The following is a 24,187-nucleotide window of genomic DNA, read 5'->3' on the forward strand; positions in this document are numbered from 1 at the left end:
ACTCAGGCATCTCTCCTACTCCTCACTACAGAATTCCTGGACAATCTGTAAGGAAGAGGTCTGAATTATTAGCCTGCATGGAGGCCCACCTGTTTCCCCACAGGCCTGCTCTCACCAGGTGGAAGCCCTGAAAAGAACAGGCAAGCTGGAAACGTGGGCTGACATGTACACTTTCCTCACCCAGAGGATCGGGGCTCCCCCGACTGCCACACCTCCAACCCCACAGAAGCACTTAGCTCAAAGAACCGCCCAGCTTTAGACCCAATCTGGCCCTTTTCCAGGAAACCTGCCTGGTGTCTGATTTACGTGTTCCTATTTCAACCCTAGGCTGTTAGGGACAAGAATTCCAGGAAAGGTGCAGGATCACAGAGAAACAGCGAAGGAAACAGCAGGCAGGCCACACGCTAAAAGCCCGGAACGTCCTACATTTCACATTTCCTTCTACTCAAAGAAGAGAGTTTGCATCCAAGCAGAGGGATTCAGAGTTTTAAACTTCATCAAGACACAAAACGCATTTCCCTTAGCTGTGCTTCCCGACACCAACACGGTGGCATGAGGGGGACAGTAGCGAGGATGGTGTGTGTGACCACGCCGAGGGGCTAGCTCTGCCCCAGGGCTGCCCTCTCCTGCTCTGGTTATCAATTCCACCTGGGTCCCCTGGACCCGGAGCTCCTGCAGGTTGTCATGGGTGTGTCCCCAGGACAGTGTCTGGCTGGGACTCAGCAAAGATCAGTTGACAGTTGGATGAATGAATCTCCCTCCAGGTGGGGAGGGGAGCTCTTGTTCACAACACTCTCCAGAAGTCCTTGATAATTCACTTTCCCTCCCTGTTCTGAGCATCCATTTGGGCTGTTTTAGAGCACAAGCTCACTCAAGAGGCAGCCATCCAGAGAAGAGCAGGGGTTACCTGTGTCTACAGAGGAGCTGTCTTCCACAATCCACCCCACAGCAAAGTCTTCCTGCCTCCTGGTTTTATAGCTGGGGTGGGGGAGGGGGCCGGTGACAAACCTAAGGTCTTCTGATGGGAAAAGGGAAGGAGTCAAACTCACAGAAAGCAAGGGTTGGTGAGAGATTTGCATGTGAATGGCACCTCCAGACCTGTCAGCGCTTGCCTGTTTCTCAATCACAATTCAACACAAGGGCAAATATCATCTTTCTATCGGACAGGAGTAGAGCATGCTGGGAAAACAGCTTGCATCCAAACGAGGCACAAGCAAAGATCTGAACCAGAACTAAAAAACTGGGGGCATTCAAGCTGTGAATACAGATGTAAAACTGTGAACTTACCATAGCAAATATCTGAATGGGACCCAGCGTTGTTCTCTTTAAGTGGCCCAAACACTAGAGCTTTATTTAAAAACAAAAATCTACTCCCCCTCCCCTACCCCATCGTGCCACACGTGCTGCTAACTCTGAGAGTTTCCTAAGAAGCTGGTCGGGGCCACCGAGTGGCTGGCCAACATACTTCTTGCAAATGGGGCTTAGCGGAATCGGCAGCTGGGTGCCAAGAACGCGTCAGCTCCGCTCACATCCCACATCTGCCTGATGCTCAACCACAGCCCAGCCCTGCCACAAGCTCAAGTTTGTGAAACTGAAAGAGAGCACAGGAAAGGGTAGAAGGTAGAGACAAAGACCCAGAAAGAAGCCAGCGAGAACAGGAACCCAGTGAGGTGACATCCCGATGCGGCAGACAATGAATGTCAGTTCTCCTCTCGTCCGCTGACCCCACTGCTCCGGGGCCCTCCCCACTGACACCCATTAAACCCATCAGCTGTGCTTCCAAGGAACGCCTGCCCGCGTCGGTCTGGCTGCACAGACACTGCCCCTGACAGCCGTGGAGCGGAACTCAAACCAGCCACAGGGCTCAGCCCACCCCATGGTCTGGTGAAAACGTGCTAGCCAAAGGAAGAAAAGAAAACGTCCCAAAAACACGCCCGAGGAGCCGCTGGCCTGAGTCTGGAGGCAGGAACTCCTCGGCTGCGGTGCATGTAGACACCAGCCACCAGAGTCCCAGCCTTCTCCGACCGCTGGTCTATAAAGAAAAAATGTGATAACTGGGAATTGGGCTTTAACCTTGGAACTGAGCAATCAGGCTGCTGCTACTCACTCCAGGGTCTGAGACCCTCTCGCCCAGTGCTTCTCAACCAGGAGTGATTCTGCTCCCCTGACCCTCCCCCCGCCAGGGGATATTTGGCAATACCTAAAGATATTTCTGATTGTCACAACTGGGGACGGGTTCTTGCTACTGGCATTTAGAGGGCAGAGGCCAGAGATGCTGCTGTACATCCTACGATGCACAGGCCAGCCCCCCACAACAAAGAATTATCTGGTCCAATAACCTATAATGGAAAAGAATTTGAAAAAGAATATATATGTATATACACATATATATACCTGAATCACTCTGCTGTATACCTGAAAATAACACAACATTATAAATCAACTACACTTCAGTAAAAAACATTTAAAATAAATAAGTAAGAATTATCTGGTCCAAGACATCAATAGTGCCAAGGTTGAGAAACCTTGCTTTGGAGCCAGAGAGCACAGGGTTCAAATCCCAACTCCATCACTTACTAGCTCAGGGGTCCCAGACAAGTTACTTCGTCTCTCAGGGACCCAGGTGCCTTCATGTATTTAATGAAACTTTATGCAGTTTCTAAGTGCCACGCAATATTCAAAGCACTTTGCACGTATTAACTCATTTAATCATCCCAACCACGCCATACCACAATACCATCCTTACCCCCATTTTACAGATGAGGAGACTGAGGCCCAGGACTACCCAATTGATAAACGGAGGAGCAAGGATCTGCACCCAGCAATGTGAAGCCACAGCCTGCATTCTTCATTTATCTCTTCTTAGGGTTGCCTTACAGGTTAGAGCTCACATTTACTATTTAACCTAGTCCCTGACACAAAGGCGTTCAGCAAACGGGGCTTCTCAGCCGTCCTTCGGCCTTAACCCCATGTCGTTTGTATTCCCCTGACACCAAGAATCATGCCACTTGCTTTTTTTCCTTTCCTTTCCAACACCTAAAAAATGGCAAACATTCAAACACTCTCATTCTCCAAACACACAACACCACCAAGATGTTTATTCAGAAATGCAAAATGAGCTCTAGCAAGGCTGGCATTAACACATTCCCGCACAATGTTCCCAAACATCGTAGTGGCTCCACCAGATGACCACTGCGGGGTCACTGAGAACGATGTCCTGGACCTAACATTGCTCTCTGCCACCCCAGCCCCACCCCCTACTCCTCCACCCCCTCTCCCCACCCCACGGTTCCTCCGCACGTTGGCTTGGAAGGTCTCGAGAATGTCTATTTGGAAATGCGTTCCCAGATGCCATCCATATTTAACAGACAAGCAGGTCTTCCTAAGCAATTTGAAAAACACCATCTCAGGAGCACATAGTGAGGGTGCTCAGGCAGGCCACTTTGCAGAAGCAGAAGCAGAAGCAGAAACTAAGCTTGCACCAGCAAGTCAGGACAAAGAGAAGAGCCCAGAACAAGTCTGAGTGTGGCTGGGTCTGAAGCCCAGCAAGTGGGTAATCAGCCGAGCCGAACATTGGACAAGTGGATACTTTTATGAAAGGACAGTTTCAACTGATTCATGTGGGAAAGAAGCACAGGGTTCCCCTTCAGGCCCCCCTCCCCTGCTCCCACAGGCTCTCTGGTCTCCAGCTCTAAGACATGGGAAGGATGCTCCTGGGACTCTGCCCCTCTCTCCCTCACATCCTGGTTTCCTCCCATCTGCTGCTCTCACTCTCCCTGCCCACAGCCTCATCTCCCCACACACATCCCATGCTGTCTGGTCCAAACCTTCATTCTACCCCCTTTTATCAGAAGAGTTCCCACACTTTTCAGATCTGTAGGGTCCAATGGTTATACTGAATATTTCAAATGGCCTAATCTTTACCTGCAACGAAGATGCTCAGGTGAACCAAAAAAGCAGGGCTGGACTATTGGTACCCCCACCCCCCACACACACACAATGTGCTAGTGCCGGCCAGCTCAGGACAATCAGTGGTGCAGACAGGCAGAAAAGAACATTGCTGATTCAGTAAAAATGTATTTTGTAAATGACTTAAAGGCGGCAATTGGTTTAGGGATGTGACTGGATGAGAATCCTGTCATCTGGGGTACAGAAATGGAGAGGATTAACCAAGTGGTTCTTGGTGGTTTACAAACGGGGCTGGAGGCTGCTGCCTTTCCCTCTTACAAGTAAACCTGCCCTGGGATGCTGAAGGTGCCAGCCAGCTTGAGTGTGGCACCCGATTTTCCACAAGTGCCCTGAGGCCCCAGGGGCAGCCAGTGGCCTCAAGGCAAGGCTGTTCTGGCCAATGATAAGGAGGTCCCCCGGGTGTAGGAAAACAGATGGCAGGACAGGGTGTGGCTGTGACCATCTTCTAGTGACACTGCAGGTGACTGATAAACGCATTTTTTTTTTTAATGGAGGTACTGGGGATTGAACCCAGGACCTTGTGCATGCTAAGCATGTGCTCTACTGTTAAGCTGTACCCACCTACTTGTTTGTCTATTTTTGGAGAGGGTGTGTAATTAGGTTTGTTTGTTTGTTTGTTTGTTTATAATGGAGGTACTGAGGATTGAACCCAGGTCTCGTGCATGCTAAGCATGCGCTCTACCACTGAGCTAAACCCTTCCCCCTGAACATGTATTTGTGAATGAGAACATGGTGCATGGAGAAATGGAAATGCTGGGGGCAAGGAAGAGGCTTAAAAATAGACTGTATTTAGGCAAAATGAGAAAGACAAGAAAGGCAAAGAGTAACCTTTATCACTGTAGCAGTTAAAAAACTGCCCCAAACTCTGGAATGATTTTTCCAGAAGTCAAGAAGAGCAGCAGGCAAAATTTCAAAGGAAAGACCATTCCTTGGTCACAACGTACCTTCAATTAGTAAAATAATATACAGCATATGACTAATCACAGCACTGGCCCAAGAATATTTATTGACTATTATACATAATACATTATACATTGAGAAAAGCTGCTTCCTATGCCTATTAATAAATTTTAAAATATTTGAAAATAGGGTGTGGTGGAAGGCGGGGCTCACTCTGGGATCAGGCTTCCTGGGTGCAAATTCCAGCTCGGCCACAAACTAGCTGTGTGATATTTGACAAGTTCTTCAACCTCTCTGTGCAGCCCTTTTCCCCTCTGTAAAATGGGGATCAAAAAATTCCTATCTCAAAGAGAACTCTGAATAAATGTTAACTTTTATAAAAAAAGAAAAAAAAAAAAAAACCTCAAGATTAAAATGGATGAGTCAAAGACCTGGGGTTTCAACGAGTTCATAAAGATTCTTTGTCTTCCAAAGTGAGTGCTGAATTATTTGGTCCTTCCTGGATCACCATGAGCTTGGGTTACATCCAGAGACACAGCCTTTCCTGTCTGTCTGTACATCTGTCTGAGGAGGCCATGGCTTCAGATGCCTGGCCCCCTGTTCCTCTGATCTCTATTCTGCCAGACCTGAAATTCCACCCAAGTCTGTGAGGCTCCTCTCACGTTCAAGTCCCCGGAATACCCCCTCAAAAAGTCAGCCCTTTTAACTACGTCCTACTCTCCTGTCCCCAGGGGTCCCTCCCACAGTCCTCAAGAAGAGGTGGCCCCACCATGACAGAGGACCCTGACAGCGCTCTTGTAGGGCCCGCTGAAGAAAAACCAACCAGTGGCACCTGTTAAAGCCTGTAAGGCCGACTTTATTCCGGGGGACATCTCGACAGGTGTAGGGATCACCACCGTGGGGTCTTGCAATGGTGGGAGAGAGAGAGATTGCGCTCCACTCCGAATACAATAAAGAAAAGGAGGAATTGATAACCAAAGAGTAGGGTGGGGGTCAGTGGGTGGAAAATTACGAAGGAAACATCAGGGGAAAGGGTGGTTCTGGCTAAGCCAACCCAAGAGGGTTCTGGCCGAAAGCAGACAGAGTGATCGGACATCACCTGGGGGATGGTGGGCGAAGAGGAACCTTGTCAGATATTGAGGGTGACCAGCTCTGGATGAGGAAGGAATCTGACTAAACCAATTTATCAGCAGGATTCCTGCTAAAATTGGACAATGCAGAAACAAACACAGAGGCTCAAAATTCAAAAACTAATTGAAAAAGCTCAGAAGGTTGGTCATGGAGACAATCTTTGTCAGGCCCAGCCTCTAAGACAATACGTTTGTGGGCGAGGCCCACACTCTTAGGGAGAGGTGATTCTTTGAGTGACCTACTTCAGTGCTGGAGAGGAAGCACACGAGGGCTGGGAAGGGTTAGGGCTGAGGGAGGGCAGGGGGTGTGGTGCGGGGGGACGGACACAGCCTGAGTGCCTCCATCACCACTGACATCACTTTACATAAGATGCTCCCACTACTGTGCAGGATAAAGCAGCCCCTTAGGCTCCCAGCATCCTGGGTGCAGGGAATTTTGATTTCATCTTTGGTTTTTTGGTTTATTTGTTTCCTTCTTAGTGCATGAGGGAATCAAATTTTCACTGTATGGATACAAAACTAATTCACTCTTTCTACCCAACAGAAGAAACAAAAACTTGGTTTCCAGTCAGCCACCATTGAAGGACACAAAGCCAGCAGGGCAGAAGGAAAGGCCTCTCCTTCCCAGATGGTCTGCCTCTGTGGCAGGGTGGGGTGGGGTGGGGCGAGGTGAGGGGTCAATCTGGAGTCCAACCCCAGGAGATCGGGGATTTTGTTTGTTCGCTTGTTTGTTTGCTGACAGCAAAAAGCATCGCCTCACACTTGTCTCACCTTAAAGGTGCCTTGCCATGACCTTCGAGCAAAGGCTTAGAACTCCTGTCCACAAGGGTTTCTGCCATTCTCCCAACATCCCTGTCCCAGCTGAGAGGGAGACCCTCAGGGCCTCAGGGCTGAGCTGTGTCTTCAGGTCAGCCTGCCCACACAATCAGGCCACACATGCACGTGGGCACGCATGCACACCACACACACACACGCATTCATACCTCTGTACACTGGAAATACACAGAGGAAGGAATGGTGCTGCTCTAAGAATTCACAAAGGCACCTGACCGCCATCAGCGGGGGTGCATGAAGCCACACCTGCATCTGACTCCATAGGTAGGAAGAGAGACAGATGATGCTTCCTTCTAGCTGAGGCCAATGGAGGCTTTGTTTTCTCACTGGAGTGCTGTCAGAATCAACTGTTTAGGGGAAATAACAGAAAATCTAAGAGCCCTGGTTCCCAGGCTGGAAGACAGACCAGATCTATCTATTCAGCAAGCATTAAAAACCCACTCCTTAATTAACACAGCGGCCGCTCTCTCTTTGCAGAGAGGGAGTGTGGTGCAGTCCCACGGGCAGACGTCCTGGCCACCGAAGCCCAATCAAGATGTGGACGGTGAGTGCATTTGGGATGTTTCCTTGTATCACTGATGAGGCCATAAAAATAAAAGCCATTAAAAATCGAACCTCTGCCTTGATGCCTTAAATTGTATCCATGAGTTCTTTTTTTACCAAGGTGTTATGTTCAGGGAACACATCCATTTACTGATTGTTCCTGAAGAAAGGCCCTCTCTCCACCAGGAAATCCGGTTCCCCGTTTGATGTGGTCTGCATCTTCAGGCGTTTTCTGTGCCCTCCTGTCTGTTTCACGACCCCACTGAAGAGCTTTAGCATCGACACTACTCCTGGTGACCTTCGTTTGGAAGGAAGTGCATATTTGTCACGTGGCTCTTACACACCATCTATGCTGCCCTGAGCCTAACATTCACGAGAGCGTCTAACGAGCACAGCGATAAAGGCTTTGCCTTCATTGAATCATGTATCTCTCCCAACAACTCTGTGAAGTAAATTCTATTATTATTCCCATTTTACAGATGGGGAAACTGAGGCTCTGAGAACAGTCTTCCCAAGGTCCCATAAGCATTAGGGCCAGGATTCAAATCCAGCCCTTCTCCAAGCCTATATTCTTGTCCCTGCACCGGAAAGCATCCAGGCCACGGTCCTCTCCCCTGCCAGCAGAACCTTGGCATCCCAGAGAGGCTAGACCATGTCAGGAGTGTTTCTGGGCTGGTTTTAAATTACAAAGCTTTCCCCTACAGCAGATTTCTTAGAAGCACAAACCTTGTGAGGCCCAGGAGGAAAAAGAACAGAACAAGACCAGAATGCTTGCTTTGCACCAGGCCAAACACAGTCACCTGCTTCAGGACCAAATGCCCCTGCTCACTGCCTCCCCGCCAGCAGTTCAAGATGTGCCAGTGCTGACTTTGCCTCTTTGGTCTCGGTTTCCTCACCTTTAACTTAGGTACGATCATGCCTGTCCTACAGGGCTGCTGTGAGAAGTCAACGTCATAAGAACCCTCCCACATCTAACAAGTGCCTGGCACATGCTGGTCCGTAAAGGGTGGTGATTGCCATGATTTCCTGGTGGAGTCCCTGGACTTCTCCCCAGATCCAACTTAGGGAGGAAGAGCAGAGCGGCCCTCCCCGTGGGGGAGAGTATTTTACTACTCATAGTTTTCAGAATTTCTGGTGCACGGTGAGAGTAAAAAGCAAACAGACTTTTAACGGGTTTTATTATTGCTTTTAAATTCTTTACAGACAATGCACCTCCTTATTGCCTGCACCTGCAGGAGACCTCTCCCACCCTCACCCAACTTCCTGCTCCGTGCCCCTTCCCCACCAGAAGCATGCCACAGCCTAGACATCTTCCAATTCCCCCAGAGAGAGAATAGAGAGACGGTGGCGGTCTCCCCCACCCTTCATCCCCATGGTGATCATAACACTGCAGGGAAATAGAAAGCAGCTCCTTCACAAACCATGTGGGCTGGCCGCAGAGGGCCTCCCTAAAACGCTATCCAGGGAGAGGGAGACGCACGTGCAAAGCTCATAACTGGGAAGGAACATGCTGATTAAAAAGGCTGGAGCAGGGGAGGGACCGTGCTGAGATGAGGCTGGGGAAGTGGGTAGGGGTCCATCTTCCAGGGCCACACAGCCCATGTTAAGAATTTTCCGTTATCTTTCACTCAGCAAGAAACCACAGGCATGATCAGGGCTGGTGCACAGAACAGCCTGGAAGGGTCAAGGCAAGGTGTGGGGGACGAGTTAGGAAGCTTCTGCAGCAGCCAAGCCTGGACAAGGGGAGTGGAAGTCAGAATGGACAAGTGGATGGACTCAAACCCATGTCCTTAGGAAGAAGAAAGGAGAGGACCTGATGATAGACTGGGTGTGATGAGTGAGAGGATGAAGTCTGGTTTCTGGATCAAGCAGCTGGGGGATGGGGGTACCCCTTCCTGAGACAGGGGTGTCTGAAGAGGAGAGACTCAAAGGCTGAGGGGCTGATGGGGGTTGAGTGGGGGAGGGGTGTGAGCAGATATCGAGCCAAGCCGTGCACAAGTGGAGTCATCCAAGTGGAGATGCCAAGAAGACAGCTGTATTTACAGTCAGGTGTTCCAATGAGCGGTCCGGATGGGATGCATGGAAACCGAAACCAGGGGAGGTGAAGTGTGCACCGGGGGAGAGTCCACGGGAAAGAAGAGGGTTCTGGGGCCACTCCAAACTTAAGGGCCAAACAGAGTTAGGGGGTGGGGCAGGATGCAGCAAAGGAGACCAGGGAGGAGGAGCCAGGAAAGTAGGAAGAAAACCAGGAGGGGGTGGTGCCTCCAAAGCCAAAGGAAGAAAAGAAGGTTCAGGGTTCTAATTAAACTTAATAAAATGTTGCTCAGAGAGCAAGTAAGATGAAGTCTGAACTCTGTCGGCCTGGATGGAGGCGCAGGTCAGGGATGGTTGGGAACCAGCATTCAAGGCCTGAAGAGCGAGCAGGAGGTGAGATAGGCACGTAGCCATAACCTCTGTCAGCCCACGTAGCGCATCTCCCTCCCAGCCTTCATCTGACTGTGGGGTTATCCTGCTTATCGATTCGTTTACTTGCTGACGGTCTTCTTCCCTCCCTAGAAGGGTAAGGTCTATCAGGACAAGCATCTTGTCTGCTCTCTGCACAGCTGTACCCCCCAGACCTAGAGGAATGCTTGGCACAGAACAGGGACTCGAGAAATACCTGCTGAATGTTGAATGACTGAAATAGAAATGGAGAGCAGAGAGAGTCTGGTTAATAAGAAGGGAGACAGAAGACTGGCAAGGGAGTGGGCTGCAAGCAGAAGCTCCCGATGGAAAGAGCCCGTGATGAGGGGAAGAGAGATGGGTGGGTGCCCCGAGATGCTGGGGCCCCAGGCTTAGGTGGAGGGTTAGGGTGAAGGCAAGACACTAACATGAAAGATTACAATAGAGACTTAAAGGTAGTTTCTGGTCTAAATGGCATCTACCCACATGCCCCGGCCTTACGACAGGTTCTCCCAGAGTAAGCATTGAGTCAAGGATTCCTAGGTGGGTGACTCATTAAAGAAATGCTCCCAGGGGAGCCAGGAAAGGAGTGAGGGGGAGCAGCACAGAGAAGGGGAGAGGCCAGGCCAGGCTCTGACCTCAGGTGAAGTCCCAGCCTCAACCTGATCCCAGGAGACTTCCAGAGTACAAACTGCACCCCCTCCTAAATCTGCCCCCCTCCTCCCCAGGGCAAGGGAGCTGGGCGTTCACATTCCCACACCAGTTCACACTGGCTACTGACCCTCCAGCTCTCTTGACAAGAGTCCAATCCTTTGAAGGAGGCAACGGGGGCAAAGGCCACAGAAGCTGCAGGGTGGGCACATAGAACTGGTCCAAGCGGTCCAGTGATGTCTGGGCAGAGCATCAGCAATGCCTGTAACTAAATCAGGACGTCACCCCAGAAGACCCACTGAACAACCCGCTTCATCCCAGGGAGCTGGAGGGTGCAGAGATGATTGCCACTTAGAATCATTTTTGTTCTGAAAAATAATCCTTCAAAGGAAGATATCGAGGCTGCTTAAGTATACAGAACTATTCTTCTTGGAAAATCATAAGGGTGTGAATTTAGTACAGCTACTGATACTGAATGTGATATGCAATGATTAAGGAAGTACTTAGAGTGTTCAGAAACACGTAAAAGTCAAGCAATAGGAAGCTGGGTAACCTGCATGCCATTTCTGGAACATGATTATTGCTATCACAGTACTGTGAGACTGTGGCATCGCTAGGAATAAAATCAATTGAAATAAAATAAAATAAATCAACCAACTCATAGTTACTGAACGCCTGCTATAAATCCAGCTCTGTGCCAGAAATGGTGAAATGGAGAAATGCCTTCCACGCTGGAAGTTTAGCATCAGGCTGGGGAGCAGATGTTACTCCTGAAACAATTAAAGAATGAGGCAAAATAGGATGCAGGGGAGGCAGTGTCATTTGATGGTTAAGACCTCAGAGTCAGACTGCCTGGGATGACTCTCATTTCTGCCACTGGACTCTCTGTGCCTCTGTTTTCCAATCTGAAAAATGGAGTAATAACAGTATTTCCTTCAAAGGATTCGGTGAGGATAAAGCGAGGTCATTTGTGCAAGGCCCTTAGGGCAGTGCCTGATGCATACAGCCAGTGCTCAGTCCTTGGGAGTCCCACTGCCGCAGTTATTATTGGAGGTGAGGGATGGAAAAACCCTCTACTTACCTGACTTGTCTCCTATCTGGCTTTTTTCAGGAAGGACCAAGACATTTATGCCTGGCGATGGGGTCACACTAGATAAGAAATCAAGAAACATCCATCCTTGTTTTCTCAGCACAGACCAAGGGTTGAAGGGCAGACAGCGTGCTCCTCTCCTGGGCTGGCCTGGAGCCGAGGCCGGCGGCTGTCTGTCCTGGGAGCCTTTCAGATTTGACGCACACACGTGGTCAGACTGTAAAGAATGTTGGGTCGGCAAGGAAGCACTGGGAAAGGCATTAGCAGCTCTGCATCCTACTGATGGTTTCCTGCCCAGCACCTGGGAGTCAGTGCTGACAGCCTTCTGCTCAGCACACAGAATGCAGTGCTCAGGCCCAAGCAATGCAATCACCCACACCTGTGCTCCCATCCTGCACCTCCACGCACAGCTGGCTGACCTTGAGCCAGTAACTTTGACCTCTGGAGGCTCAAGTCCCTAGTCTGTAAAATGGTCCCTGGCCTTGGCTGCACTTCAAAATCTCCATGGGAGTATTTCAAAGTCCAAATGTTTAGGACTCAAACCAGATCAATAAAATCAGAATCCCCTAGGATGGGAAACACTGCTGTAGGGCACGTGGTCACCTTCCATTCATGGGAGTGAATGAACTGAGATGACTTGTGGAAACGTTTAATACCACGTTTTACAAGAGTGCACCAACAAAGGTGGTGACCACATCCTACCGCTCAGAGCTCTCCCCACAGACCCACAGAGAACTACACTTTGGAAGCTTTATTCTTTTCATAGGAAACTTCTGTTCAGCTGCCTCACTTTGGCAAGTATCAAGGATCAATCCCACACTTTGATTTCTCTAGTTCTTTGATCATCCTGGCCCTGAATCATCTTATTCTTAGAGAGAGAAAAGGGTTAGGCTCAGAAAGAGCTTCTCTGGATGTAGGGTCATGAGGCTAAATCCTTGTTTCCTATTATGTACTCCGTGGCCTCCTGTCCCCCATTCTAATAAGAGAGTTGCTATCCAAAGGGAGCCTCAGCCCTCGGCTTGCAGGGGTGAGTGGGCCCGGCCTGGGCATCCACAGCCCTGGCTCCTCTTGAGGCTGCCCTGACAGTAACATCCTCAATAGAGTTGTAGGAAAAACGTTTCTGGGCCTGTGGCCCTCCTGCCATATCATTAATCAACACAGGGCTTCAACCCTGTGATACACGAAGATACATGCAAACAGGGAGTGAGAATTTCAGAGCATGGCAGGGGCCTTTCTAGGCCTCACTTCCCTCCTTGTTCATGTGTCTGGACCCAGAATCAGCAGAAGGAACTGGGACAAAGCAAACGAGTGGATCCCTTGCAACCTGTCGTTAAGTTTTTTCTGTAATAAACATTGGGGAGAAACAAACAAAGCTTCAATTCAAGGAGTAAAAGGAGACAGCTAGCATCCCAGCTGGAAGAGGAGCTGGAGGGTGACAGGGGAAAAAGTGCTGTCTGCTCAGAGTAGAGGTGGTGCTTATGGTCCAATGGGAGCTTGGATGCCAGGGTGCCAGGCAACAGAACTTGATGGAGACAGTTCCAGTCTCCCCATGAGCTGGGAAAAGGAGATCTGACCATGTGCATCCCAGACCCTGAGATCACTTTTTGTTGGGCCGTTCAACAACGCAGTACTTCTTATGGGCAAAGCACATCTATCTATCTATCTATTGATCACCTGATGGGTATTTCACAGCCTCACTCAGTAAGTACTCTAGTTATCCCAGTTTACAGATGTGGGAACTGAGGCACACAGAGGTTAATTTTAAGTAACGGGTCCAAGGTCATACAGTTAGCATGTGACAGAATGTAATATGAACCCTGGCATTCTGCCTACAATGCTCTCAGTTCTTACGCCACATTGTTTCTAGTCTCTTAAGACAATTAGAATAGAGTGTCCATGGAATATTCTAGAGACAAGCACAGGGGATGGTGTCCAAAACCCCATTATTACTTGGTGCCCACTCTTAAGAAGGAAAATGGGAGGGCCCACCTGGTGACAGGCTGACAGTCACAAAGGTAGAGAAAAAGAGCCTTCCAATTGCTGGAGAGATAAAGAAGAAAAGAAACTTAATGATTAAGTATTCACTCAAGAGAAATAAAAATATATGTACACACAAAGACTTTCTGTGATTGTTCACGGTGGCTCTTACAATAGCCCCAAATTGGAAACAACTGAATTTCTATCCAGAGATGAGTGGATAAACAACCTGTGGTACGTCCATACAACAGAACACTCCTTGGCCACAGAAAGAATGAATGGTTGATGCTCACAACATGAATGAATCTCAAAGCACTGGGCTGCATGAATGAAGTCAGGAACAAAAGAAAAGTGCCTATTTTATGATTCCAACTCTACGGAGTTCTAGAAAAGGCAAATTCCAGTTTCAGAAAACAGATGGGTGGCTGCCAAGGCAAGGGGGTGGGAGGAGAGAACTGAGAGCAAAGGGGACCAAGGGAACTCTGGGGGCATGATGAACATGTTCTCTGCCTTAACTGTGCTGTGGCTACACCGGTGTTTATATGTTTGTCAAAACTCACTGAATTGTACACTTAAAAGAGTGAATTTTATCCTATGTACATGATACTCAATTTAAAAAAGAGATGTGATGTCATGCAGGCCCACTTGAGATGCCAGGGGTGGGAGTGAATGTGTTCTTCCTTTGCTTCTTTTTTTGTCTTTTCTTTTTCCTTTCCTTTCTTGCCCTTTCCTTCCTCCTTCCGTCCTTCCTTCCTACCTTCCCTCCTCCCTCTCTCCCCTGAGAGCTTACTCTCTCCCTTTCTAAGACAAGCCTCTTGGCAGGCTGCTGAGCTCCAAGCATTTCCAGCACTGCCATTACAAATTAGTGGCAGTGATGGGACACCCAGGCAGACTGATTTGCAGCCAACTCCAGAGGGCAGATGTTCAGTAAAAGTGGCCAGTGACCCACAGAGAAGGCTGGCAAGCCCACAAGGCTCTCCTTGGGCCCCTCTGTGGCTTCTCTTTCCCAGGCAGAAAGTATTCATATATTTGATGAAAAAGAGGAAGCACTTTTCCAAGATTTACTAGGCTTTGGGAGGGAGGGAGATCATTTGTCTCTGTCTAAGAAAAAAATGTTCATTCGTTCATCCTTGAATTGTTCTCTCCAAAACATTTGGAGATGGGGGCAGGGGTGGGGGGCTGCAGCAGGGAAGAAAGAAAGTGAAGAGAACAGGGAAGCAGCATCACTTGGCTCTGAGGTGGCAGCAAGATGAGCTCTTACCATCTTAAGCCCTGGAAAGGATGGAGGGAGAAAAGGAACCCTTCACCCAATCCGTTCTCCCCTGGCTACCAAAGTAAGACAGCACTGCATCAGGGCACCCATGCCCAGGCTGGATGAGAAGTAAACTGAGAAGCCGACAGGGTAGGGAGGCAGCAGGAATGGGGACAGCACACAAGACTGGCACAGTTCCCTCCCCTGGGCCCACAGGAGGCTCGTGGCAGCCGGAATGCCCATCTGCTGGGCCCCACCTCTAGTAGGCTTACAGGAAGGGCAGGGGACAATGAGCACCCAAAGGCCCTTTGCTCTGAAGTGACACTAGGAAGTGAGTTGCAAGGCCCTTCAGCCTGGGAGTCAACCACACCAGAGTCACCAGTCAGGACTCTTGGACAAAACCCTCATGGCAACAGAGAGTTATAAGATCCCTTGGCCAACAAGCCTGGAAGTTGAGTTCAGCCAAGCACAACCCAGCCACATGGGCAGTGGGAGGGGCAGGGTGCCAGCTGCCATCCAAATCCTTTGGAAACTGAGAGAGCCAGTCTCTGAGAACTAGATGATTGCACTGTTTTTTGTTGTTGTTGTTGTTGTTGTTGTTGTTGTTGTTGTTATGTTTTTTTATTCCCCCAAAAGAGAGTTGGTCTCCAGGTGGTAAGGCCTATTATTCAATAACAAACCAAGAACAAAGAGGTAAGCATGAAGGCAGAACTCTGGCCCAAGGCAGGAAAAACAAACAAGCAAACAAAAACAGGCATGAATAAAAGAGGAGGTGAGTATTTCTGCACATCGAGTTCTTAGTAAATAGAAGAAAAAAGAGACAGTCTCTAATTCTAATTCGCTCTGTTCCAGGTTTAGAAAAGAGCTTCATCCCAGAAAAATGTCTTCTCAAAGCAGGACTACCGATGTGTGCAACTGAAAATCAACCAAAATCCATCCGCTCCCCCAAGGTACTGAGACAGAAGAATGAACTCCCCAGTAGCTGCTGCACTGCTACACTTGAGGGCTAAGCTAGCTGGTGTTACTCAGTGTCGCTCATCTCTGTTCCAGGCAGACTCTAATTGGCAGGTTTAAAACACCCATGCTCCATCCACTAGCACCAACTCGCCTTCTCTCTTAGCTAACCTGGAAAGAGCCTGTCTCAATTACATTACTAAGAGCATCCCATCCCATCTAGTGAATGGATTATGGAATAAACTGACCATGGTAATAAACATGCGCAAATATATATACACAGACACACGTATCTCCTGTCATTAGACTCAGCACTGTGTTTCCTGGTTAACAAGTGTTAAGGTTTATTGTGGTGTTAAAGAAATCCCCGTAGACTTTTATTTCCAGTGCTATGGTGGACTAGGTGGACTAGGTATGTAGGGAACTCTACTGAAAACAACTAAGAAAACTGGACACTATAGAAAAAAAGACAACCTTTAAAATGACTTATCAGTTGAGAAGTTGGTGAGAAATATTCAACAAGCAAAAACTAAGTAAAAGGTGGAGACCAGCCTAGGAGCCAAGCCCTAAAAGCCAGTTTGAGGACATTTGCCAAAGTGACTTTGAGGTTTATCTTTTGGTACCTCACAGGATGAGGGGACAGGATAAGAATTTCCCATAACTGACAAGAGATACAGAAGTCCAATGAATATCAGTCAGGAGAAATGAAAAGAAATATACTCTTAGGTGCATCTTTGTGAGACTGTAGAACACCAAAGACAAAAACCAAATATTGAAAAGCAGTCAGAGGAAAAAGCAAGATTATTCTCAAAGGAAAAAATGTGACAATGAATATATATATATGTTCGTGTATAACTGAAAATTTGTGCTCTACAATGGAATTTGACACAACATTGTAAAATAATTATAACTCAATAAAAAATGTTTAAAAAAAAGACTATTCTCAAAGGAAAGGCAAAACTGACAGTAGACTTCAGAGGTAATAGCGACAAACAGAAGACACTCAAATATTGTCTTCACTGTATTGGAGAGAAAATAACTGTCAACCTAGAACTTTACCCAGAAAAAAAAAAAAACTCTCAAAAACAAGGAGAGAATTAGTGTATTTTCAAACAAACAAACACAGAGAAGTTATCACCAGCAGATCCTTGCTTAAAAAAATAAGTCTAAAAAGTTAAAGGGGGTGGGAAGGGATAAACTGGGAATTCGAAAAATTTTCATGGAAAATTTCTAGTGTAGCTCAAATTATTTATTTAAATTAAATGCTTTTTTTCATACAAAAAAGAAAGTCTAAAAAATGTACATTAAACTCTCTCAGGAAATAGCAAATAGTGAGACCAATATTTCAGACTAAAAGAATTACTACAGAAACAAGAGTCATTACATTAAAAAAGATTCAATTCACCAGAAAGATAAAATAATTCTAAACTTGCGGGCACATATTAACAAAGGCTCAAAATATGTAAAATAAAAATTGACAGAACCACAAACAGAAATAGAAAAATCAGAGAAAGAGATTTTAATGGATTTCTCCTGTAACTGATGGGTCGAGCAGACGAAAATCAGTAACAAGAGAAAAGGTTTGAACAATACAGTTAAGAGCCTTGATCTAATGGAGTTACACAGAATACTGCATCTAACAATGATAGTGTCCATAGAACACTGTGAAAATTGACCACATACTAAGACTTACAACAAGCCTCAAGAAATTTAAACAGTTGGATAACATGCAAACATTTACCATAATGCAATGAAGTTAGAAATCACTAACAAAAAGGTAACTACAAGAAAAACAAACTAACAAATATTCAGAGTTTGGAAATTAAGAACACAAGTGCACATAATTTATGAGTTAAAGCATAAATCAATATGCAACTTACAAAGAAAGAACACTAAATCAAACCTAAATAAGTCAGACAAGAGAAAATAAAATATTAGTATAAAAATTAATGAATTAGAAGACAAAATAAAGGTTCACAAAGTCAACGGCAGACTCTTTAGAAGATTCATAATATAGGCAAAATTCTGAAAAGACTTCAACAAAAGAATATAGAAGGCATGACAGTACTCAAAATGTGGTTAATGTAACTACAGACCCTATAGAGCTTAAAAAGATAAAAGCACATTATAAATAACATCGTGGTAAAATTTTTGAAAACTCAGATAAAATAGACAAATTCCTAGAAATAGAACTTACCAAAATTGATTCAAGAAAAAAAACTAAAACCTGAATAGCCTAATCATTACTGAAAAACAAATTGAATCAGGTTTAAAATCTCCAAGGGAAGGAAGAATTCCAGGCTTACGTAACTCTTTCTGAGAACAGGTAGAGAGGAAACATCCTACAACTCAACTTTACAAGCCTAGCATAACATGGATACGAAAGCCTGACAAGGGTAATATGAGAAATGAAAATTACAGTCCAGTACATTCATGAATGAACACAGATCCAAAAACAAAATATTAGCAAAACAAATCAAGCAACGTATAAAAAAAATGAACTCATCATGGCCAAGTCAAGTTTATTCCAGGAAAACAAGATTAATTTAACATCAGAATATAGTTTACCAGACAGAACAAATTAAAGGAAGAAAAAAGAATTATATAAATCCTCTCAGTAAATGCAGAAAACGTGTTTCAGAAAGATCAACTTATGATTTAAAAACAAACCTTGACAAACTACCAAAGAAGGGTAGTCCTTACCCTGATAAGGACTGTCAAATCCACAGAGAACACAATTTTCAAGGGAAAACATTAAACGTGAAAGGCAAACCTCTAAAACTTTTAGAAGGCAATACAAGAGATTATTCTATGCCCTTGACAAATGGAAGGATGTCATTAAAAGGACACAAAAAGTTCAATGATAAAGAAAAGATTGATAAATTTTTATCACATTACAATCCAGAATTTCTGCCACTCTAAAAATACTACCAAAGATCAAGAAAAATGCCCCAGTTTAGAAGAAGGCATTTTCAACACTAAGAAATTGTCTCCAGTATACATAAATAACTTTCAAAAACAAAAAAAAAATTTTTTTTTAATATTACAAACTATCCACTTTCTAAATAAACGAACAAAAGATTTGAAGAGCTACTTCACATGCACACAAAAAAAGAAAATTGAAAAGACCAACCAGCATATGAAAAGATGCTGAACATCTTTAGTAACCAAATATATACAAATTAAAATCAGGTAAAATATTTTTACATACAGGCAATAATTTCTGACAATATCCAACAAAATATAAAGTGTCAGCAAGGACATAGAGCAATGCAAACAAGTATACACTGTGGCTGGGTATAGAATAGAAATGGTTAAACATGATGGAAATTAATTTTTTATTGAGATGAAATTCACATAACATAATGGAAATTAATACGGAATTATTTTGAAGATGTCCACAGTTGTGACCAGTAATTCTACTCCTAGGTATACTCCCTAAGTAAACGTATCTATGTGCTCACCAGGGGGCCTGAACAAGAAAGTTCATAGCAGCACCATTTACAACAGCAAATTAACTTTAGTGTTACTGATAATAGAAAAGGTATACAAACCACAATGTGTTCACTCAATGGAATTACAGTTTAGCAAAATGAAATAACTTCAGCTACACTCAGCAACATGAACATATCCTGGAGTGAAACAGTTAACAACCAGTTGGCACAGCGATTGTACAGTCAGAAAGGGATCCAGCTATATGCTGGAGCTGGATCCCAACACCCCTGCTGTGGCAGATGGAACCCCTTTAGGAAGGTGAAGGGACTTGAAGAGGTCTCACGGGAGCACTCGGAGGCAGGGGGAGGCAGGTAAGCAGCAATTTACCACCAACTGGTATGAAAATATTTCAACTCTTTGTCAACCAGTGCAGCCTCTCGTAGGCATGGACTAACTATGAACCCAAGACTATAAACAGGATGATTCCATCTACATGACAGTCACAAAGACATATAACTAAAGATATGGCTTAGGGATGCTAACACGAAAGGGTAGGACAATAAAGAAAAGCATGGGGAAGAGAGACAGAGATGTCCAGGAAATGGTTATCCCTGAAAAGAGAGGGGATGGGATGGGACGGAATGGGGTACCACTCTTCAAAGGTGAGAACAACATTTTTTTTTTAAACTGACTGGTGAGTACATGAATACTGGTCACAATATAATACAAAGAAGAATTATTCTTCACACCTTTATATATAGTACATAAGTGTTCTTTTGTAGCTAGTGGCTATTTCATTAAAAGTATTTAAAAAGAAGTTTGTAAAGAAAAATTAAATAAGAAACTCTCATATCCAACTGCTGGGGTTCCTGTCATATCTCTTCTAGCTGCTCCACAAAAATGATCTCCTCAGTCGTAATTGGTGGAACTCTTAAACCCACTTAAAATTCCACGTGCTTCTCCCTAGATCACTCTGGAAACATTCTTGTAAGAATCTCTCCAATGAGAAGCAGCAAGGCCCAACCTCCAGAATACATTTTGTTCCGGCATATTTTACTTAATATAACCATAAGCACAGTGGGTTTTGTTTTTGTTTTTGTTTTAATCTCCTGGAATCTTCTCAAATTTTGAAATCTTCAGAAGGAGGGCATGGAGCAGACGACTGCACTCTCTTCCTCTTGCCTAGATTTCAAATAGTGATGCTCTCGTTTTAAGTCTTTTACCATATGCTTCAGCTGTGTGATGCCCCAGTTCTCGTCATGAGATGTGCTGACAGTCAGGGGAAGTTTCTAAGAGAGTATTAAACACACATTGAGGGCCAGGGAGTGGGGGGGAGTCTGAGAGGTTCCGCATATGTGCGATTTTTTAGCAGCTCCAGCAGATGCTTGGCATCTGTAGATCCACCATTCACTTTTTCGGTTTTTCATGAACAATCCCTAACAGCCACGACACATGGCAACTATCCTTTCCCTGAATCACAAGTATGAATTGTGTGTTGCAAAGCAACAGCACAAGAGCAAGTCACTGAGCCAGAGAGGAAGCCTTGTCAAAGCTCTGCGTCCCAGCAGGGAAACAGAAACTCCCTGCAAGTGAGAGAAACTATTCCGTTGAGTGCAAGCTGAAAAGGCAAATCACTGGTAGCGTGTGAATAATTATGAGACCCTCTCCTCTCTGGACAGAAACCTGATTCAGAAGGAAGTCAAGAGCATATGCAAATATTTCTGCATTTGCAAGTTGGGGAATTTGCCAAGGGTTTGAGATGTATCCATAGAGAGCATGTCAAGAGTCTACTATATTAAATCTTTCTTTTTTTAATGAAGTATGGTTGATTTACAATGTTTCGGGTGTACAGCAAAGTGATTCAGTTATACATATATATATAAATCTATTCTTTTTCAGATTCTTTTCCATTATAGGTTAGTGCAAGATATTGAATAGAGTTCCCTGTGCTGTAAAGTAGGCCCTTACTGGTTACCTACTTTATATCTGTTAATCCCCAACTCCTAATTTACCCCTCCCCCAACTTTCCCCTTTGGTAACCATAAATTTGTTTTCTATGTCCATGGGACTATTTCTTTTTGTGAATTTCATTTGTGTGTCTTTTTCTTCCTTTTTCAGTTTTATTAGGTAGAATTATTACAGCTCGACTGCACATACACATCATATTGCATGTAAATACACACATACACTATACTACACATTTTTTTAGTTTACATATATGTACTGATTATTGTTTCTAAGAACAGATTAGAAGTTTAGCTTTTTAAACTTACGTAGTTATCAAAGGAATAAAGCCAACTACAAAATAAGAATCAACAGAATGTGGTAATCTAATTATAAAGGAAAGTCAGATGTGCTTAACACATATCAAGAAATCAATCACTTTCCTCTTTGGTAACCATAAATTTGTCTTCTATGTCCATAAGACTACTTCTTTTTGTAAATAATTTCATTTGTGTGTCTTGAATCTTGACTGAGGAGGTTTTCAGAATTCTTCTTCTGTTAAAATTAAGTTAGTTCATTTTTATCAGGGCTCCTCTGATTTTAGGAAATTGCAGCATCTAATGCCGAGCCCGGTAGTCCTGAATAGACAAATTTTTGACAGAGGCTCAGCAAAGCATGTCATGTATTTATAACATGGATTCTATTATTTTCCATCTCTATTATCTGCTTATCAGCTTTTCTTTAGATCCAAGTCACGTATACATGACTCTTTTTTTTTTTTTTTTTAAGTTGACTCTAAACTCCAATTCAAGGACCCACGGACATCCAGAGAGTTCCCAAGATTCTTGAACTTACTTCCATGTGCCTCTCCCTGGCATCACTACGGAATCTAAGGAGCATCCTCGGTTCATCTCTGCTGCACATCTAGATGAAAGCTCCACTCTTCTCCCTTTTTTCAGAAGAATGCTGGCCCCACCTGGTATTCTGTGACATTTAGTAATGAGGAGAGGAATCAGACCACTCATGAATGCATGGTTTTCATTGAGAGGCCTGATCAACTGCCCAAGCACACATTCCCAAATGGGACCCTCCCCAAAGGGCAGCATCCTGGAGAGTGGTTCAGTCACCTCCCACCACCAACCCCTACCTCCTTTGCCTTCCAAGTCCCCTGGGATTTCAAGAGAATAGCTTTTTTCTCCATCTTACTACATCAGTACCCCTTGGCTTATATACATGGAAACTCTGGAGAATTCTGAGCATTTCTGATCATATTTTATGATCTGTTATTGACAGTTTCTTTTAACAAGTTCAAAACTTTCTTCAAATAATTTACCAAAATGATGAATTTATACGCATCTAGAAACCAAGCGATACACTTCTGCTACTTTTAATTAGGGTCTGCACATTTTCAACATACACATTAAATTTAAAAATCCAGGACTCTTTTAAAAGTGTCAGCATTCATTTTCTTTTTCTGTTGTTTTGGGGGGGTTGGGGAGGGGGAAATAATTAGGTTCGTTTGTTTGTTTGTTTGTTTAATGGAGGTACTGGGGTTGAATTCAGGACCCCATGCATGCTAAGCCGCACTCTACCACTGAGCTATACCCTCCCCTCCGTTTTCCTCTACTTTCGTTTTTCCTGTTGCCTCTGTTTTGGAGTAAGTTGTAACTCAGCAAATGGGCAGAGGGTCAGGAAAAACTTAGCACTGTTCCTGTAACTCACACATCCTTCCAGTTTTGAGCACAATGTCTGACTTGAGTCAATACCATAGTTTAATATGAGACACGACCCCTTGCCACAGCACACAGGTAGTGGGGAGTCCACATTCCCTACACTGACGTAAGACATGCATGCCACTAGGGTCGACCTCTCCTGCTTCATCTTTTCTGTCATCTGGTCTCTTCCAATTAATTCCAGCATTAATGTTGCCAAGTTGGAAGGTTCTAAGTGTGTCTCTGGTCACAAGACAGGATGAGGCTCCCATGCTGCCTTCTTAGTATTTTCCGTAGCATCAAATGTTAGAACGTAAGCACTACTAATTCTAGTAAAATAGTTCCCCACTAAATTTCAGCAAAAGATCATAAAGTTCTCAATTATTTTCAACAGGAGGGCTTTATAGTTAAAATATAATTTTGATCAGTAAGCCCCTAGCTGCCCAGAAACCTCAGGTGCTCTGTTACCCTGCATAAACACAGTTTGTCCTTTAAGCATCATGCTGAAAAAAGTCACTTGGGGTATACTTTAAATTCTCATGCCTTTTCACACTGGACACACAAACTGTCATTTAAACTCCTCTTGATGCATACAGGTCATTGTGAGCATCAGTTATTACGCTACAAAACAGTTCTGAAGACCCATCAAAATACATAAAATTTCCTTGAACTGCTTACATTAAATACTTATAATCTCAGGGGGTAGGGGGTTATTGCTCAGTGGTAGAGCACATGCTTGGTATGCATGAGGTCCTCGGTTCAATCCCCAGTGCCTTCACTAAAGGGAAAAAAATGAAATTAAAAAAATAGCCTCCACAGACACAGAAAATAAATTATGATTTTCAGTCGGGTAAAGGGGGTGGGAAGGGATAAATTGGGACTTCAAGATGTGCAATACTAACTACTAAATATAAAATAGACAAAAAATAAGTTTATACTGTATAGCACAGGGAACTATAGTCAATATCTTGCAGTAACCTATAATGAAAAAGAATATGAAAAGGAATATATGTATGTATATGTATGGCTGAAATAGTATACTGTACACCAGAAACTGACACAACATTGTAGACTGACTCTACTTCAATAAAAAAAAAAAAATAGGTGGGGGGAAGTCTCAAAATTCTATGCTTTGAATTCTTGTGCCTTTCAAATTTTACTTTAAATTTTTTTACTATGTCTCTTACATTACTAGTGCTTCTTACTGATACTTTACAACAGAACTCTAAGAACCCTTATACACGACTTTGTCAATCTCTTCCAATTTGCTGGGCGTATCCGGCAAACTGACAACCAAGCCTCTTAAACTCTGTATCAATGAAGAGTCCTGAAAGAGGTTATGAAATTTTCCACA

At 44.7% G+C, this 24,187-nt stretch overlaps 1 protein-coding gene and 1 non-coding gene across 3 annotated transcripts in view; one reads left to right on the forward strand and one right to left on the reverse strand.

Moving 5' to 3' along the window:
• Positions 1 to 24,187, reverse strand: part of HIVEP3 (HIVEP zinc finger 3) — a 369,906-nt gene that overhangs the window by 342,343 nt on the left and 3,376 nt on the right. The gene's annotated exons all lie outside the window — the stretch shown is intronic.
• TRNAT-GGU lies at positions 23,540 to 23,611 on the forward strand. The gene has a single exon. It is a non-coding gene; the product is annotated as a tRNA-Thr (tRNA).

This window comes from Camelus ferus, chromosome 13 (assembly GCF_009834535.1).
Source record: "Camelus ferus isolate YT-003-E chromosome 13, BCGSAC_Cfer_1.0, whole genome shotgun sequence".
Lineage (NCBI taxonomy): Eukaryota > Metazoa > Chordata > Mammalia > Artiodactyla > Camelidae > Camelus > Camelus ferus.